The sequence below is a fragment of the Pleurodeles waltl genome, chromosome 6 (assembly GCF_031143425.1).
Source record: "Pleurodeles waltl isolate 20211129_DDA chromosome 6, aPleWal1.hap1.20221129, whole genome shotgun sequence".
Taxonomy (NCBI): Eukaryota; Metazoa; Chordata; class Amphibia; order Caudata; family Salamandridae; genus Pleurodeles; species Pleurodeles waltl.
In genome coordinates, this window is record NC_090445.1 from 260,874,186 (window position 1) to 260,895,509 (window position 21,324).

A 21,324-nucleotide genomic window follows, 5' to 3' on the forward strand; every position below is an offset into this window, starting at 1 on the left:
AGGGTTTTCAGAGTCATCTTCCATATTCAATCAGATCTTGAAAAAGAATCTGTAGTCGTTGGTATTGCCTTTACAATTGACATTGGTGCAGTACATAAATGATTTGCTAATTACATCCAAAATGAAGGAAGAGTGCAAGTATGACACAATTGCGTTACTGAACCATTTGGGAAAGAATGGTCATAAAGTGTCACCACTTAAATTGCAATACTGTCAGAAAGAGGTGAAATACTTGGGTCACCAGATTGAAAAGGGAATAAGGATAATATCTAGAGAAAGGGTCACAGTCATACTGCAGATGAGTCTCTCGACCACCCAGAGAGATGTCAGGATAATTTTAGGGATGGTAGGCTACTATCACTAATGGATTCCCAATTTTTCAGTCATTACTAAGCCCTTGCAGAAGCTGACCCGCAAGGAGGTCACCAATCCCCTTGTATTAGACCAGGCTTGTATGAACGTGTTTTCTGATTTGAGATAGTCTGTGCAAATCTCCGGCTTTGGGTATGCCTGAATACACAGTCTTTCACATTGTTTTTATAGCTTGATGCATATTGTTTGTCTGTCTTTATGCAGCTCCATGGAGGAGTAAACTGCCCAGTAGCATATTTTTCAGCTACTTTGGACCCATTTTCAGCAGCTTTACCAGGCTGTCTGCGTGCAGTTGAAGCGGTTGGACAGAGCCTCACACATTGTGAAGGCATTGTGATGGGACACCCTTTGCTTATTATGGTCCCTCACTCCATTGAGATCCTACTTACAAAAATGAAAACCCAGTATCGGACAGGTGCCAGATTGACTCGTTATGAGACAAGAATTTTAGGGTTACCTAGTGTGTCATTGAAAAGATGTACAGTGCTTAACCCGGCAACCTTGCTTCTGAATGAAAATGTTGAAATTGAAAAATTGGAAGACATTGAGCATGATTGTCTTGAAGAAACTGATTTGTGCACAAAACCGAGACCCGATATTATAGACACCCTATTAGAAGAAAATCACCAAATTATCTTTGTTGATGGTTCCTGTCTAAGAGACAATACAGGAGTACTGAGAGCAGGATATGCTGTGTGCACAAGTTCTGGTATACTGGAAATGTCTTGGCTTTGAGGAGTATATTCTGCCCAAGTAGTGGAACTGGTAGCCCTTACTAGAGCATGCAGTGTTTCTGCTCAGCTTAAAGTTACTATCTATACAGAGAGCCAGTATGGATTTGTAATAGTCTATGACTTTGGCCAGTTGTGGTTGCAGAGAGGTTTCATGACCTCTTCTGGTTCACCAGTCAGAAATGGTGAGAGAATTAAAGAATTCTTGCAAGCTATCCAAATGCCTGAAAAGAGCGCTGTGGTGAAATGCAGTGCACATCTGAAATTGCAAGATTTTGTGTCAATGGGAAATGGATATGCAGATCAAGTTGCAAGGTTTTGCGCATTGAACTGTATATAATTCAAGGGTAAGTGGGAAATTTGCCCATGTTTTGCATTGCATGTGGTAGATACTTTGGAAGAATCAAGCACACTGCAGTATAATGTTGACAGGGAGGAAAAACTAACATAGAGCAAAATGAAATGTGTACAGACACAGGATGAATTGTGGGGTTCAGAAGAGGGTCAATTGGTTTTACCAAACAGTTTGTTGACTCAAATGTCTGTATTTTATCATGGTCAAGCACATGTTGGGAGGGTTGCAATGATTCGCCTTTTTAAACACAATTGGTTCAACCCAAGGTTTAGACAAGTTGCTGAAGCAGTTTGTCATCATTGCGTCATTTGTCAATAAATGAACGCGGAAAAAGGGACTGTGGTCAATCTTTGGAAGATTAGGAGGTCCATTCAGCAAAATGCAAATGGATTTTATTTAGATGCCTCTGTGTGGAGGTTTGAGATATGTGTTGGTTATTGTCTGCATCTTTAGTCATTGGATTGAAGCATACCCAACACGAAGAAATGACAGCCTCACAGTAGCGAAACTACTGGTTAGGGAACTGATATCATGTTTTGGATTTTTAATCTCTTTAGAATCAAATAGGGGAAGTCACTTTAACAATGAAGTAGTGAAATGACTATGTGCAGCCTTAAACATTGATCAGAAGTTGCATTGTAGTGACCGCCCTGAAGCATCAGGACTAGTGAAACAGATGAATGGTACTTTGAAATCAAGAACTGTGAAAATATGTGCATCCATGAACCTGAAATGGCCAGACACACTGCTGTAAGTTTTGATGACAATGAGAAACACGCCCGACAGGAAGACAGGATTAATACTGCACGAGATCCTCATGGACAGAGCAATGAGCTTACCAGCGGTTCCTGCAAATGCTCTTGTGAACAAAACAGATGATTTGATGTTGGACTACTGCAAAAGTCTGGCTGATGTGGTTCGCTCTTTCTCTCAGCAGGTGGAAGCCACCACAATGCCAGTGTGGAATTTATTGTAAAATACGCCCAGAGGGCATCTTAGAGATGCCCCCTGAATACCAGTCTGACTCCTAGTGCTAGGCTGACCAGTTTCTGCCAGCCTGCCACAACCAGACGGGTTTCTGTCAGCATGGGGTGAGTGCCTTTGACACTCTTGGGCCAGGAACAAAGCCTGTGCTGGGTGGAGGTGCTTCTCACCTCCCCCTGCAGGAACTGTAACACCTGGCGGTGAGCCTCAAAGGCTCACCCCTTTTGTTTCAGCGCACCAGGGCACCCCAACTAGTGGAGATGCCCGCCCCACTGGCCACTGCCCCCACTTTTGGCGGCAATGCTGGAGGAGATAATGAAGCAAACAAGGAGGAGCCAACCACCAGTCCGGACAGCCCCTAAGGTGCCCTGAGTTGAGGTGACTCCTGCCTTTAGATTGGAGGATTCCCCCAGTAGGAATAGGGATGTGCCCCCTCCCCTCAGGGAGGAGGCACAAAGAGGGTGTAGCCACTCTCCAGGACAGTAGCCATTGTCTACTGCCCCCAGACCTAAACACACCCCTAAATTAAGTATTTAGGGGTGACCCTGAACCCACAAAGAAGGACCGCTGACCTGTAAGCCCCACAGAGACGACGGAGACGACAACTGACTTGGCCCCAGCCCTACCGGCCTGTCTCCAGACTCAAAGAACCTGCACAGCAATGCATCCGACAGGGACCAGCGACCTCTTAGGACTCAGAGGACTGCCCTGATCCCGAAGGACCAAGAAACTCTCGAGAACAGCAGCACTGTTCAAAAACAGCAACATCTTTGCAACAAAGAAGCAACTTTTAAAGAACTCACTCTTCCTGCCCGAAGCGCGAGACTTCACACTCTGCACCCGATGCCCCTGGCTCGAGCTCCAGAGAACTAACAAACTAACACTGCAGAGAGGACTTCCAGATGACTGCGACGACGTGAGTAACCTGAGTCGACCCCCCTGCACTCCCACAGCAACGCCAGCAGAGAGGATCCAGAGGCTCCCCCTGACCACGACTGCCTGGTAACAAGGAGCCCGACGCCTGGACCAAACACTGCACCTGCAGCCCCTAGGACCGAGAAGAACCACCTTCCAGTGCAGAAGTGACCAGCAGGCGGCCCTCTTCCTAGCCCAGTAAGTGGCTGGCCCGAGAAGCCCTCTTGTGCCCTGCCTGCATCGCCTAAGTGACCCCCGGGTCCCTCCATTGCTTCTTATAGCAAACTCGACGCCTACTTTGCACACTGCGCCCATGTGCGGACGAGGGTATGTTTTGTGTGCCTGTTTGTGTGTCCCCCAGTACTCTACAAAACCCCCCTGGTCTGCTTCCCGAGGACACAGGTACTTACCTGCTAGCAGACTGGAACCGGAGCACCTCTGTTCTCCATTGGCGCCTATGTGTTTTGGGCCCTACTTTGACCTCTGCACCTGACTGGCCCTGTGTTGCTGGTGTGGTGACTTTGGGGTTGCCTTGAACCCCCAACGGTGTGCTGCCTATACCCAGTAGACTGAACTTGTAAGCGCTTTACTTACCTGAGAATCCTAACCAAACTTACCTCCCCCAGGAACTGTTGATTTGTGTAGTGTCCACTTTTAAAATAGCTTATTGCCATTTGTTCGAAATGGGGTTTCTGGTTGGCTAGGGTATGCACTTCAGCCAGGCAGAACCTACCCACTCTAGTCAGGGCAAGGGTGTTACACGTCCAAGATAACCCCTGCTCACTTCCTTGGTAGCTTGGCACGAGCAGTCAGGCCTATCTCAGAGGCAATGTGTAAAGCGCTTGCACAACACACACAACACACGTGACGCAAAATGTACACCACAAAGTAAACACAACACTGAGCTATGTAAAAATAATCTGTATTGCACAAAACATAATTAGACCAACATTACACGTAAGCAATACCCTGCTACCTTAGCAGTTGTCAGAATGTTACACAAGTTACTAATACTCTGCAAGAATATGCAGTTGTCACATTAGAACTCGTAAGTACTCAGGATTCTGAAACATAAGCAGTAGTCAGGAATTACAGTACAAGATATATGCACTTGTCATGAACAATTGCTAAATACCCATAAAAGTAACATTAGAGAATACCTCCCAGGTCCTATAAATACATACCATCTAGACATGCCCATAAAAACGAACATTAGCACATATATGTAGAAACAATAAACAAGTAGGAAATCTAAAACATCCAAAAGTCTGTACTAGCCTCCTAGAGCCAAGATTCCCTAAAAAGTACCTGTTTTCTGAAGGAGAGGCTCCCCTCGTGCCTAAAAGATGAGCACTGGGGGAAAAGACCGGGCCCCTCTGGGGACCCGTGATCCTTGGGGGCCCCCCGGGCCTCTAATGGCCCTCTCCGAAGGGGGGGGGCAAAGCGTCAAAGATTATGGCAGTATGGGGCGATCACGCCACTAGCGCAGTGACCGGGGGAAAGGGGATTCCCTTTTCTACCCGTGTCCTGCTTAGGACTAGGAGGCAGCCGCCCTTGTCTGCGGTGCGGCTGGCTAACGAGGTAGCGGGGGAAGCAGGGGCCTCCGATGAGGCGCTGCACCTGCTCCCACAAGCGGCCGTACCCTGTCCAGTGCGTAAGCCGCGTTTCTGCCTTCCCTCGTCTGCGAGCAGCAGCGTGAGGAATTGAAGCCAACGTGTGCCCCGGGGGGCGCTCTGAAAAGGGGCGCGTCACCCAGGGACATGGTAGGAGCATGCAAGCTCCTTCCTTTACCTTTGGTAAGTGTCCCGGGGGCACTAGGGTCAGCGTGATCCTTGTGTGAGGCCAGGGCACAGTCTTTACAAATGCAGGTGTGCCCCACCTCTCCCTTCTCTCAGCCCAGGAAGGCTTTACAATATGTAGATGCACCTCTGTGTCACCTCCACCCTCCCTGTGTTCAGGCTGTCTGAGAAGTATGCACAAAGCCCCAACTGTCAGTCTGCCCAGACGTGGATTGGAGAAAAGCTGCAAAAACACTTCCTAGAAGTGGCATTTCTGTGATAGCAATAAAAAATACACCTACACCAGTAAGCAGCATTTCTCACCACTATCACACCCATACCAAACATGCCTACGCTAACCATCATAAATCAGACAATACCCCTTACACATAAGACAGGACATTTCCAATGCAATCCTATGAAGAGGCAGCACTCACAGCAGTGAGACACCAAGTTAGGCTGCTTGTCACTACCAGGACAGGCCACGCAACATGGCACATGTCCTGCCTTCTACATACATGGCACCCTGCCCAAAGGGCTAGCTAGGGCGTACCTTATGGGTGACTTACATATAGTAAAAGGGGAGTTCTAGGCCTGGCAAGTACATTTAGATGCCAGGTTCCTGTGGCAGAAAACTGCACACACCGGCTCTGCGCTAGCAGGCCTTAGATAGGTTTGACAGGCTACTTCAGTTGGTGGTGCAAGTTGTGCTGCAGGCCCACTAGTAGCATTTAATTTACAGGCCCTGGGTATGGGGATACCACTTTACAAGGGACATATAGGTAAATTAAATATGCCAATTAGGTATAATCCAAACATACCGAATTTGTAAGGGAGAGCACATGCACTTTAGCATTGGTTAGCAGTGAAAAAGTGCTCAGAGTCAAAACATCAGCTAACAAAGGTCAAACAAGGAGGCAAAAAGCACAAAGTCTGGGGAATGACCCTGTAAAAGGGCCAGGTCCAACACCATTTTAACCTAAACTGTGTGTACTACTGTTTTAAATCAAAGTTCCTTACTTACCTGTGTGAAGTATCTTGCATTTTATGTACTTACCTCAAATCTTGAATCTTGTGGCTCTAAAATAATTTAAGAAAATATATTTTTCTATATAAAAACTATTGGCCTGGTGTTAAGTCTTTGAGTGTGTGTTCCTCATTTATTGCCTGTGTGTTTACAGCAAATGCTTAACACTACCCTCTGATAAGTCTACTGCTTGAGCACTCTACCACAAAATAGAGCATCAGTATTATCTAATTTTGTTACTATCAACATCTAAGGGGAACCCTTGGACTCTGTGCACACTATCTCTCACTTTGAGATAGTATATACAGAGCCAACGTCCTACACTGTTTCCTACAAGACTAAAGCCAACCATACTTCAACTTTAGAGACAACTACTCCATTAACAGCGATAGAGAAGTTTAGGTAAGATGAGAAGTGTTTGCATGTAGACAGTGCACAGGGAGATCTTTCTTCTAATGTCTTTTATCACTTATTGAGTCAGTAAGTTGAGGCAATGAATGCCAGGAATTATTATGTGAGTACGAAGATTCCTTCAGCAGTCGAAGAAGGAGTTACTTATCACAGTTTGCCCCTCACTAATGGGATAAGTTGCAGTCTGTTACTAACAAGATTCTTTAACCAGGAGCACATCCAATATTTCTATTCAAACCATGATGTAGTGTTTTAATTTGTCCCCATAATTAGATACCTGAGTGGAGTAGCTAAAGATAATGACAGCATTAGTGAGAGGACTCTTTGAGCCTACATTAGCTTTTGGGATAGCCTATGCGCACAAAAATAATCTGACATGCTTGCTTACACCTTTAGAAAATAGCTTTTTAGACCACACAGATAACAAAAAAAAAGGCACTAAAGGAGAAGTTAGAAAAGGGTTTAGAGAAAAGGACTTTTAGAAGTGATTATGCTTTTAGTGAAATAGAAACACAAGGAAACTTAGCTTTTGATGTGCAGCATGTAGGCAAGCTTTGTGTATATAGACCTAAATCGCACACTGACATTTTATTTATGGGAACAAGTGAATGTAGGCTTGTGCTTTTGTTTCAGAGTAAATGGACATTTATGTTGAATGGACATGATCCAGCTATTCCTGGTATATTACATTTGTGGACCTAGTGCTTATTACTGTGTTCCAAGCGGATGGTATGGCACATGTTATTTTGGGATAGTTTTCCCAAAGATATTCCAACTTGATGATTTGAAAAGATTTCCGAAAATGACTGAGTTACATCACATTAGAGAAAACCGAGAGTCTCCTTCTGGTATAGTGGGAGATATATTTGGAGTAATGATTCCTTCAGTAGGAGTTGTTCTGAATTTGAGCAAGATTCGAAAGTTGTCTACTATTATGGATAACATGCTGACAAATTTTTCAGGAGCCATAATCCTGATAGATACAGGATTGGCTGCGGAAAGAGCTATGACTCTTCAGAACCATCTTGCGTTAGGCATTCCTTTAGCAAAAGTTAGTGGAGTTTGTAAAATGCTTAATTCTAGGCATTGCTGTTCGTATATTCCTGATAATAGTAAGGAAATTAGAAGCTTGCTTACTAATCTGACTGAAACTGAAAGTGCTGATTCAAAAGAATTGAAAGAATCAAATGTGAGGGAGAAAGCTGGCAAAGGATTTGTTTCAGTGGGAAACTGGCTCCGCAACATTGGGAAAGGGATACTATTGAAAATCATACAAGGGATATTGATTATTGCGATTTGCATAATTGGAGCATAGGGAATATGTAAATTAAGTGGGATGATTAAATTGAAGAAAATCAAAAATGATCAGAGGAGGGAACAAATGAAAAGGGAAAATTTGTTTAGGGAAAATTCAAAGAGGGAAAGAAGATTAAGAGGGATTGAAATGACAGACGTTTAAGCTGAAGCAAAGGAAAATTTGCATGCGAGGATTTAGGCCCATATTTATACTTTTTGACGCAAACCAGCGGTGGCACTGGTTTGCGTCAAAACATTTACCGCCGGCTAATGCCATTCTTACGTGCCAGGCCGACGCATTATTTCAGGATTGACGTTAGCCGGTGTAGGGGAAAATGGGGGTTGTGCGTCAAAAAATGGTGCAAGCCAGGTTTGAGTCAAAAATCATGGCTCAAACCAGACTTGCATCGCTTTTTGACACACAAACCCCATTGAAATGACTCCTGTCTTAGCAAAGACAGGAGTCATGCCCCCTTGCCCAATGGCCATGCCCAGGGGACTTCTGTGCCCTGGGCATGGCCATTGGGCAAAGTGGCATGTAGGGGGGCCAATTATACTTACCCCAACTTACCTGTACCTACCTGGGATGGGTCCCCCCATCCATGGGTGTCCTCCAGGGGTGGACGAGGGTGGCAGGGGGTGTCCCTTGGGGCAGGGAGGGCACCTGTGGACTGCTTCCATGGTCAGAGACCATGGAAGTGGGCCCACATGTCCCTTAACAACTGCCCTCACCCAGGCATTAAAAAACGGCGCACATCAGGCTGTGCACCGTTTTTTAAGGACCGCCCCCGCCTGTGCTTCAAAATGACACGGGAGTATAAATAAGGCACACATGCCTTAAAGTCATTTTTTGGACGGAAACGCCTACCTTGCATGTCATTAATGCAAGGCGGTTTCCCCCATCCAGAAAATGACCCACACAGAGGGATTATGACGTTTGCAGGGTCATTGTATAAATATGGGGCAAGGTTTGTGCTGAATGCGCACAGAAAGAGTATAAATATGCCCCTTAGTGTGATGACACATTTAGTCATCAGAGGAGGGATTGTTAACGCTGAATGTTACTAATGAATATTCATGTATTTTGAGTGTTGAATTTGCATAGAAAATTTATTAGGTTAGAGAAAAATAATGCACACATTTGAATTTGCGTCCACTTGAGTGGCCCCAAATGTTCACGAAGTGTACTTATTAATAGCTTATTAATATGAAATGTTGAACTTATGTTTGATTAATGTAGTCATAATAAGGTTTATGTATTATGTACTAGCTTTATTAATCGTAAGCCTTAACTTAGCGAGGTCTTGGGCCTAGTTGCACGGCCTCATGTCAAGCTGCATTTTCTTAGGCGACTTATAAAATGGTTACATAGAGAATCAAATTGTGATTTTCCACTTTGCTGACCAAGTGCTCATAGCTGAAGTTCTTTCTCATGAGAAATGCTTTCTGGAAGATGCTGTACTGGGTAGTGAAACATTGTATAATGTAAAATGTGTAAGACTGATCTTCTCAGGAGAAGACAATAGATGCACTGACTGGAGTATATCAATATTGATACCTGACAAGCCAAAATATGGGAACAGGAGAAGAGGTGCCAATCATCGACATATTAACCATTTACTAGTAAAACTTGTAGATTTGGGGTTTTATTTTCATTGGACTAAATGCAAACATGCGATTCTTTGACCAATAAGGACGTGGGAAGTAGTTGTAGGAGAAGACTGTATCAAGAGGAAAGAGGCCATTATCTATTTTCGTCCTAATGGTCCTGGGAGGCCATACTGCAATATTCTTCTTAACTGACTTGAGTGTTTAGCTATTCTTTTCCAACCTGCATGAAGAGACTTTGCTTTTTCTGAACTTAAATGCTGTGTCCTGATGCCTTGCTGACTGAACTGATGTCCTGTTGACAAAGACTGTCACAGCTTGCTGAAACATATTGAGGACAGGTATAAAGACAATGCTACTGATTATTATGTCTATTTGCTTTTGTTTCTAGGTACCAACCCCTACTTTTGATAGAGCCATAGTTAGATGTTTTCTAAATTTGTGTTGACTAAATAATTTAGCATGAAGTCCAAACATGCTATTCTAATCTGATGTTAGTTAGGGTTTTCACTGATGATGTTCGCTACATGTATTAACAGTTGATGTATTTTCTTTGCTGAATCTAAATGTATGCCATTTTGTATGCGCAGTTATTCTTGCTATTCATTTGTGCTGTAACCTTAGAATGTGTAGTGGCTCAAGCTTTGATTAAATTGCGATTCTTTCGCCGCTTTGGTCAGCCAATGTTGTCTCTGTTTGTTTATCATTTGATTTTGATTCTAAGGGCCAGATGTATGAAGAATTTAGTTTGCGAGTCCCTAATAGCGAATTTTAAGAAATCGAATTGGAAGAATTGGAGGTGCTCACTTAGGAGGTGGTCAGGAGATATGCAAGAGGTGGTATGACCTGCGTTCCCGTGCCAAGGAGAGGGTGGCCAGCAGGCTAAAAGAGGAAAGGAGCACAGGAGGCGGACCATCCACCCAGACACCCTGCACCCCCATGGAAGACCTGGTGGAGTCCACACTGCTTCCAGAAGCTGTCAGTGGGGTCACTGACATTGACATTTCCGGCACACCCAGCACCAGTAAAGGTAAGTCCAATAATGATATGTAACCCCATATGCGCATGTACAAATGCCCCTTTGGAAATAGCAAATAGTGCAAAGCATTGTGATAAGTAGTCCATTCCACATCATACATGCGGCACATCAGTGCCTTATGGGAGTGGTAGTCCACAACCCAGAGCTGAAAATAGCACATAGATAGCAATTAAGTATACCGACACACAGAAGAACAAAACACACAGTTCATAGTGATACGATGTAAGTGTACATTTATTACCATTATGCCACATTTGGTGATACATACATAAATGACATGCTGCACATTGTCGTTGCAGGTGGCTCAGGCCCAGCAGCAGGAGAATGTGCCAATGTGGGGGATGCAGAAACACAGCCTCTGTACGACTCTAACACCAGCGAGTCATTGTGTATAGCACCAATCAGACGCAGGGCAAGGGTGTTACCTCTCCACGATTTGAACCAGGACTCCGATGACATGCCGGATGAAGGCCACACACCACCCCCAGACTCAGATCCACAGGAAGGCAGCAGTCTCTGCCCCAGTGCCACTCAACTCCCCACAGGAGGCCTCACGGTGCAGTCACACAGCACACAGATGAAGGTGAGGGCCCATGATTCTTTGGTGGCCTTGAAGCGTCCGTGCTCAAAGTGCAGCGCCTACAAAGCAAAAACATGAGGGCAATGCAGTTGCAGTCACACAATGCCAATATGGGGGTCTGCACAAGGAGTTGGAGTGTCTGAATGCAAACATCTGCAAGCTGCATGAAGGACAGCAAACAGCTGCAGATAACACTAAGGAACTGACAAATGCCATTAAGGAACTCTGTACTGAGATCAGGCATGAGAGTGTTAGCCACCGCAGGCCCGAACAGCAATTCATGGCAATGTTCAATGGCTTTTGCAGATCTGTAAATCGTCTTGCTACATCAAGTGCCCTGACATCACGACGTGCTGTGGCCGCACAGGTGGAGGCAGCACATAGCAGTCGGGATGTTGCCCAGGGATTGGTGCAAATATCCAACGTTCTGGATGCTATGCTGACAGCACGCAGTGTTACACCCAGCAAACTGGGAGTTGGGGATACTGAGGAGTCATCTAGCCTCAGCAGTCTTGCAGTACCCGTGATGGATCCTAGGCATCGCAGTGCCAGGCACAGTACTGCCTGTGAGCCTGATACAAGAGGTGCTGGCAAGACCATTGCGCACTTAAGTGGAATGCGTGGTCGTAAGAAGTGACATTGAGGGCTACAGGGGACTACCTTCACATGTAGCAATACAGTAAACTATGATGATAATAGTGTGACACTGTTAATGGCTCATGTCTGACTCATGTGTATTTCTTTGTCCTAGTGACACGTATGTTACCTGAATTCAATGTAATAAAGGTATGAACTATTGGAATAGATGTCAGTGAAGTGGAATTGTCATTACTTACATCTCAAATGGTTGTGCGTGATGTCAGCACGCCTTTACCTGCCCTCTGCTGCACTGGTCCTGTCTGCTGGCTATAGGGGTGGTATGGGATCATCATCCTTATCTAAGTCTGGCTCCGATATTTCCACAGGTATGCCCCTGGGGGTAGGTATATTGTGCAAAATCGCACATGTGGCCACTATTCTACAAGTCGTGTCCAGGCTGTACTGTAGTGCCCCTCCACTTTTGTGGATGCACCGGAAGTGACTCTTCAGCAGGCCAAAGGTGCGCTCCACAACATTGCGGGTTGCCCTGTGGGCTGAATTGTATCTGCTGGTTTTGCAGGATTTAGGTAGGGCGTCATCATATAGGTACGCACTGTGTAGGCACTGTCTCCTGGAAGGAACAGAGGGTATAATGAGTAGCTGTGCCATCTAACGTCACACTGCCATCAATGCAACATTGTAAAGTTGGAAATTACCCAGTAGATATCCTTCACCATATTCTCTAGCTAGCAGTCTTGTGTGAATCCCGCTGTGGCGAAAGATGTACGAATCATGTGTTCTCCCTGGGTACCTGGCCGCAAGATCGATTATGATGTAGGAGGCATTGCATATCACCTGTATGTTCATTGAATGTTGGTATTTACGGTTGCGGTACACATACTCTGTGGTCGATGGTGGACATATTGCAACATGTGTCCCATCTATGGCACCTAGGACGTGGGGGAACTGTACTATCTGGTAGAAATCTATTTTTGTCTGCTGTATTTCCTGTGGGGTGTGGGGGAATCGGATGTACTGGTGTATCCTGCTCAACATGGCATTTAGAAATGCATTAAAAAATCTGGAGAGGGCAATCTGTGATACCCCTCCAGCTGCAGCTATGACCCCTTGATACCTCCCTGAGGCTAGTAGGTGCAGAGAGCCTAATACCTGCACATGGGTGGGTATGCTATTAGTCCTGTGTGTTGTGCACTGCAGTAGGAGTTGTAGCTCAGCTATCAGGTCAAGTATCATGGCTGAGCTCAACCTGTACTTATCAAAAATGTCCTCATCAGTCTGGTCAAAAAGGATAATGAGCACTCTGAAAATGCGCTCCTGTCTCCTCCTCCCTCTCCTCAAACCTGCCAAGATCCTCATTCTCCTCGCCATGACTTAGAGTGCAGCCATTGTGGAAAAGAGGCAGAGAGTAAGTTGAGTGGGTTTCTGGCAAATGTGGGAGGGGATTTTAAAGCTAAAATTGGTTCATGTGACACCACCTCTGATTCTTTTGCTGTGGTAACCTCAATAAGGCCCGGTTGTGTGATTAATCATAGAGGGCAAACCCTCTTAAACAATCTATTGGAATTCAACTTTTGTAATTTTGCTGAAATGGGGGGGATCTAGAACCATATATCCCAACCTTTATGGGCTGCGAACAAAGCATCACCATTGACTACGCTTTGTCATCCTGTGAGCTAACAAACTACATCATGACTGGGGGAGCTATAGTGGTTATAGCAAGCATAACCTCACAGAAATTATCTTTCATTTGCCAGCAGGCCAACAAACCCTCCTGCTGAAAGGAGTAACTAATATGGCAGTTAAGGGCAAAGGGTTTAGAGTTAGATGGAAGGGAATAGAGATCCCCAATGTTACAGCTCATATGGTTAGGACAAAACTGAAAATGATTCTGAATTATCTCCGCTCCGAAGATTTGCCAGCCCACGGTATTAACATTTGCTTGAAAAGCTTAATGGCCCTATCAAATCTTCACTCATAATTGTGCCTGAGTGTACAGTAAGTGTATAGTGATTCCTTCAGTAGGGCAAGGGAAGTGAGGAGAGAAATGCATCGTAATCCGCAGGGCCAGCCGTCACCGGCAATTGATACAAGCATGTATAGTGGTACGTGAGTTCATCATGTATTTCCTGTTGGATGTGCAGCAAGGGTCCCGCTACAGAGCGCAGCGCTATTATTAGGGTGGTGGTGCGTTCCTGATGTATCAGCCAGGCCAACAATTGACCTGACCAGACCACCACTGCATGTCTACGGGATGAGTGTGCAGCATAACTAAGGCACCGTAGACGCTCCAGCAGGGATACTTGCTCCCTGTGGCTGTCCGCTAGGCCACGCCACCCCTCAGGGCCCTGTAGCGCATATTTTTCTTGATTTAAAAACGTTTCCTCTACTCGTGTTAGATGTCCTTCAATAGACCTGCACATGTTCCATTGCATACCTAAACAATGGGCCTGCATTGTGTCTTTGAATGCGTCCCACTCCAGGTGTCTTAATGAAGCCTTCTGGTCATTGATATTCAAGTATTTGTGATGGATCTACCGAGAAACTTCTGAAGGGGGGGTCCTTCAGTGCCTCGGCCTTAGGCACCAAGTGGGTATCGCCGGAGCAAAGTTGTCTCCTGCCAGCTGTAAGTATGTGGATTATGACCAGAGTGGGTGTGGCCAAGGTAGTCCATGTGCAATACAGTGGATATTAAGTTGTCGGTGCAAGGTTTCTGTCTAGCATCACATGTAGGTTGTAGTAGTACGAGTAGACCTGGTCCTGGCCGTGTCAGTGGCAACAAATATCTGTCAAGTGGCAGTGCTGGAACCAGCTACGCAGTGAGCTCACAGCATATATTGAAGGTGTCATAGGTAGGGGCGGCAAGGAGAGATCAAGTCCCGGGTCAATGATGCTGTTATAGTCTCCCTTCATGAGCCAGGGGATACCACTCCAGCGGGACAGCATGCAAGACAGTTTGTGCAGAAATAAAATCTGTTCTGTGTTTGGCACATACATAGATCCTAAAATTACTGTACGGCCATCTAAACATCTGCGTATAAATACATACCGACCTTCAACGCCAATTACCTGCTCTTCGGCTATGAAGGGGGCACCCAGTTTAACCCATATAATAGCCCTCCTATCATAGAAAAATAAATGTTTTGCAAATAACTATACACACCAGCGTCACTGCAACCTAGAAGCCTCTGATATTGTGAGGTGCGTTTCCTGCAAAAATCCCATCTGAAAGGAATGCCTTTTAATGTATGAGTAACTGGAGTATCTACACACTGGTGTGTGTATCCCTCTCACACTCCATGTGAGAATGTTAGTAGGGGTCATTGGTAGCTAGTGGAGGGCAGTGTTGTGATGAGAAATAGGGCAGCCACACCAGCACCCCATGGTCAGTGGATGGGTCGCAGGGAAAAGGCAAGGGTCGAGGCTCCATTTAGTGACAAACCAATGCGGCCAAACAAGTTGTGCTAAAAGGCATAATGCGAAAACAATAAGGGCAGAAACACAAACGCTTTGGACCCAAACTTCCAAACTTCTCGGTTCGGTTCAACTATGTAATAAGAAGGAAAGTACCTTTAAGGGGGTTTGACAAGAGGAGTGCCACTGTGGAGGTCACAGTTGTCTACTACTGTTAGGCAAGCATGGCCGAGGATTTTAACACTGCCCTATATACAGCCTCACCCATCAGAAATATACCTCACTTGTGTAAGGGTCAGAGAGAGAGAGGAAAGGGAGGAAGGAAGACAGAACGGGAGGGAGAGGGGGTGAGGCAAGCAGACAGTGGGGGGGGCAGGCTAGAAGGGGGGGATCAAGGACAGGGCCAGAAGAATATGCTCCAGAGACCTGATGCATTACAAGTGGTTGTCAGTTATTTAGTTGTATAGATCTGTCATTCATAACAGTTGTAACGAGATGCAGCTGTAGTTAGTAAACAGTATTAAAATGACTTGTCATCTTAAACAATTTCATCTGCTGTCTGCGGTGTCACTTCCATAGGGTCTATAGACTCAGCCTCCAAACGATCACTGCTCAGGGACTCATCTTCACTGCCAGACTCTCCAGTTCCTTCCTCCGGGTCTGAGGTCTGCACCAGCTCTCCAATAGCCACTGAGGTTAGTAATGCACGTCGTCGGTCCTATATGATCTGTTCCAGGTCAGGAGCATGAGACAATCATTGGGATGAGGGTCAGCGGCATCCCCATTTCCACCGGTGGCCAGACCGTGCCCATTGCATCCCGTCTCGAGTCTCTGGGGACACAGTTCATCAAGCCTGGCCCGTAGACTCTAGACACTCCCAAGCAGCCTCTGGTGCAACAGAGAATTTCGTTTGTCCCTGTGACAACCCGGAGTTTTGCAGGATGAAGGAGAGAATACTTCAAATTAAGGTTCCACAGTTGGCGTTTCACAGACAAGAAAAAGTTCCTCTGTTTCTGCATGGCCATGGTATAGTCAGGGCAGGGCCGGCTTTAAGACCTGTGGCGTGTGACTGTTTATTTTGGCGCCCCCCCCACCCCTTGACCTCCTCCTCGGTTTCACTCACTACCACCCATCGCTCCCCTTTCACATACATTCATGTGTTTTAAAGCACTTGTAAAGGCTGGCTTTAAAACTCCACTCAGCTATCCACATAAAATATAGGGACATATTTAAGATCCCCTAGCGCCGTTCTAACACCACATTAGTGTTAGTTCTTGACGCTAATGTGGCATTAGAAGACCAAAAAGGCTGTGCCATATTTACAAAGTAGCACAATGCATGGAATTGTGCCACTTTGTGACCCTTTGCGCTACATTATGCCTACGACAGGCATAATGTATGCAAAGGTGGTATTGGGGGGGCAAAAAAAATAGCACAAAGAAATCTGTCAGATTTCTTTGCTTCATATTTTTCTGGCACTTTTAACTCCTGTTCAGAGCAGGTGTTAAAAGGTGGATTCCCTTGGTTACAATGGGCCTCTGGGTGCTTTGCAGGATTAGCATAAAAAAAATGTACGCTAATCCTGCAAAGCGCCTGACTAGCATAAAATATTCTGATGCTAGTCCCCTAACTACTGCCATGGTGTGCTGTATTTTAAATACAGCACACACATGGGGGTGTTAGGGGGTGCTAAGGGGCACAAGAAACGTGGCTCAGCACTGTGTGCAGCGCCACTTTTTTCAAATATTTCCCATAGGGGCATATTTAAGAGACCCTAGTGCCATTCTAACGCCACATTAGTGTAATTTATTTAATGGTAATGTGGCGTTAGAAGGCCAAAAACGCTGTGCCATATTTAGAAAGTGGCGCAATGCTTGCATTGCACCACTTTGTAACTCTTTGCGCTACATTATGCCTGCGCCAGGCATAATGTATGCAAAGATGGCATCCCCCCGTTTTGGGGGGGGGGTAAAAAAAATTGCGCAAAGAAATCCGACAGATTTCTTTGCGTAATTTGTTTCCTGCATTTTTAAGGCCTGCTCAGAGCATGCATTAAAAGGAGGCTTCCACTGGTTCCAATGGACCTCTGTGTGCTTTGTATGATTAACATCAACATTTGTTATGCTAATCCTGCAAAGTGCCGGACTAGCGGAACAAATTCTGATGCTAGTCCCCTAGCTACCGCCATGGTGCGCCGTATTTTAAATATGATGCACACATGGTGGCATTAAGGGGGGCGCTAGGGGGCACAAGAAAAGTATTGCTGCACACACTTTTCTTAAATATGCCTCATAGTTGTGTTTTTTGCAGCAGGCATATTAACCCTGTATGCTACTTTATGTCAAAGTTGCCCTAAGCAAAACTCCCATCTCTCTCCCTAGCAGGAAAATGAATCACAATATCTTGACATTTTAATAGTTTCCTGAAGGCTGGACTCACAAGGAACTTTTTAGCAGGTGCTTTTATATTGTACGTTTCGGAAGTTATTGCTAAACACAGAGCCCCACCTGAGGTCAGCGGCCGGTGCGGCCGCACTGCTCGCACTGCCCAAAACCCAGCCCTGAGTCAGGGAACAGTATGACCTTGGCATTGTCAATTTGGATGTTTTGGAGCGCCCTTGCTTGACGTAGTACGGAATCTCTGTCTGCGTCATGAAGTAAGCGGAACAAAAGAGGGCACGGGCCATCCCTGGTGGTGGAGGCTGCATCGCCACCCGATGAGCCCGCTCCACAGTGAAGGATGGCGTGAGCGCCCCAATAAGGATCAGTTCCCTTATCCACTTTTTCACATAGGACACAGGGTTGCTTCCCTCAACCCCTTCCGGCAGGCACACCACTCTGATGTTATTTCTCCTGGAATGCCCTTCTGTACCATCTACTCTGCACTCAAGGGTGGCTACCTGATCAAGTAAAGACTGCACAGAGGTTTCCACTCGTTAGGTTTTTGGGGCAAGTTTGTGTAAGGTGTGTTCCATGGCGCATGACTTATCAGCCAGTTCGTGGTGATCCACATGAAGCAAAGTGAGATCAGTGACCATAGTATCGATCTTATGGTCCAGAGATGTTCTGGTTTGGTCCAAAGATGCACCAAGGTGCTCCACCGCCTCCAGAACCACGTCTAGCTTACGGTCCACCGATGTCAGAGAGCCAATGCTTGGGTCCGAAGAGCCACTGCCCGTCCTGGAGCCCAATCGCCCCATGTTGCAGGCGTCTGGGGACAGGTTACTCCAATTTCTGGCAGCCGCTATGCATGGACTCAAGAGTGCGATGTCTCAGGGGAGTCGTGGTTAAACGGAGAGCACCCTTTTCTCACATGAGTAATAAGCCTTAGTCACACACAGGCAATGAAGGAGATGCAGTAAAGTGTTTAGTAGGTTTTATCAACAAGACTACAATCTACTGTAAAATGCATGAGCTGCAATGATCAGGATAATGAACAATGCAAGAAGCAGAATTGCGATTATGAGAGTCATGAGTGCAAAGACCCCCAACATCTTGCAATTACATGAAATGTAAAATAGACCTAACCCCCTAGCATGGAGAACCTAATCTCTAACCTGAAGAGAGCCAGGTGTAATAAACCTAATCTGCCAGTACCAGGTCCATGCGATGCACCCCCCAACCCTCACTACCTTGGAATGAGGTCTCTAGATCAGACTCCGTGGGGACATGAAGCCTGGGCCTGCATCAAAGCGACATGTAGCATATTTAGCGTTGATGGCATGTGGTGGTAATCCCTCTGATATCCTTCTCTGCGTGAGACTTATTTATACAGATCTTGTAGGACCCCTGATGCAGGTATGTTTCCAAATAATAGATAAGGAGGCATGCTTGAGGTGGCAGTTATATAAATGATTCCCTTCAAAAGGACAAAATGTTCCTGTCGCACGTAAGTGGGAAAGGGACATGATGTGAATACCTACTTATCTGATAGTGACGCCTTCACAGAGTGGCACTGATAACGTAAACTCAAAACATTTCACTAACTATAAACATAACAGCCATTTTGAAAGAAATAATTAAATTGATAGGCTAAGCCAGGGGAAGCTAAATAGGTTAAAAGTCACTAGGTGACCGGTGCACAGGCCTGCGAGCCAGAAGGCTAAGCCAAACTCCTGATTCCCATTAAAACTAAATAGGATCCACTACAAGGTGGTAGTTCCTAGGGCTAATATAAGCTCTAGGAAGGGGGTGCTATGCACCGCCCTCTTTTTTAAAGCCTTCAAAGCACCCAGAACCTGGCCCACCTGGGGCAAAATTAAAGAAAATGAAAGGAGATTTAATTTTAAAAACAAACATTCTTTAGCCCTGGTGGAGTCTGTCGGGGACCACTAGACCAGGGCTTGGGGCTCAGAGGGACCCTACCCTGGCCCCTTTGCTTTTTTTTATCTTTTTTTGTGGGACTTGGCTGAAGCCGAGTCCCAAAATGGCTGCCAACACTTCCCTGTTGAAGTGTTGGCAGACAATCAGATATTATCAACGCAACAGTTGGATTTGCGAAGGATCCGTAGGCCAGATGTATCAAAGATACATTTTGCATTTCTTAAATAGCAAATTTCAAGAAATCACAATTTAAAAAATGCAAAATGGGATGTATGAAATTTGCTATTCAGTAATAGCGATTTCTTAAAATTCGCAATCGCTATTACCGAATCACAATTAGAGAATGCAACTCCATTCAACCCTATGGGCCTTTTGGCCCCTAGGTGCGAATGGTTTTGCATTTCCCAATTTGTGAATTCCAGTTAGGAATTCGCAAATTAGGTTATGCAAACCACAGGGTGCTGGCGGCTTAAGGCCCCCTCTGATTCACCCCAAAAAAATATTTGCGGACATGTGAAGCTACATGTCATTTTTAAAAATACATTTATAAAATTGCACATGCTTACCACCAAACTTGAGTTTGTAGTATTTGCATTTCCTAAATGCCCAATTCACATTTAAGAAATGCTTGATACATGTGCTTTGGAAATCGCAAATAGGAATTCCCCCATTTGAGATTTCCTATTTAGAGAATTGCTATTTTTGTGATTCCTTAAAATTGCACTGCGAATGCCTTTCAAACATCGTGAAAGGCATTTTTGCATTCACAAACGGATGAATTTGCCGATTCGCACCGTTTGCGAATGCAAAAAAGTTTGATGCATCTGGCCCCCTAGATAGTTATTTGTTTTAAACTCTTACATATCAAAAAGTACTGAATGGAATTACATCAAATCACAAAAAGTGTGCTTTCTGGACCAAGATCTAGCTTTCTTCCAAATTTGGTGTAATTCTGTCCACCGGTTCAGATGTAGTTGTGTTCAAAATCCCTTTGGGAAGATGCATGGCCATGCTTGAAGAATCACCCCAAAACTTTGAAGACAGTAGCTGAACCGACTGTCATATTAGTTCTGAAAATTTCATGAAGATTTTGCCAGTGGCACCAAAGCTATTGGCGAAACAAAAACGTTCTCCTATAGAAACTAGGTCCTAATTATAACTACCTACTGGGATGAAATGTTGCAAAAAAAAAAATATCTTTTTTTAAACTCTGCTTATTGGCATATTGTTGTTATTACAGTGCCTTATAACACAATGCATGTAATTTATATCATACAATGACATTTGTTTACTGTTTAGCAAATACCCTTCTTGTATGTGCTGTGTAATTTCTATAATGTCTGCACAAAATTTACAAAGAATTCCTGCAACAAAGTGCAGCAATAAGAATTGCTATGCTGCATTGTGTGAAAGAGAGATAGCAGAACAGTGCCATATCTGATAAGATATAGCGCTATTTTTCACTCTCCTTGTGCTGGAGCACTATATGCTGTCTTTCTCTAATTCACACATGCTTGCACCATAGTGCAAGAGTGAGTCTAATGTCAAGTATAGGTTTTGTTTTGAAATGGGACCCTTCCAGTACCAAATACTATGCTTTGACATATTTTAAGACTTTTATAACTTTGTGCATGTGCCGTACAGTACAGCATACATACAATTTAGAAAAGTTTGGATAAAACAAAACTTTTCTCAAATGTTACGCCAGGCACGAGCATGTGTATGTTTTTGTCACCAATCACTTCAAGTCAATTTTTAGGAGATAGGGATTTTTGTCAAAGATTCATGGGTAATTGCACTGGGATGCTCATATACAACCCTTTGTAAGTCCCATTGTTGCAAAGTATTGCAAAGGATCTTCGCTCAGCCCCATGCTCTTCAACGTTTACATAGCC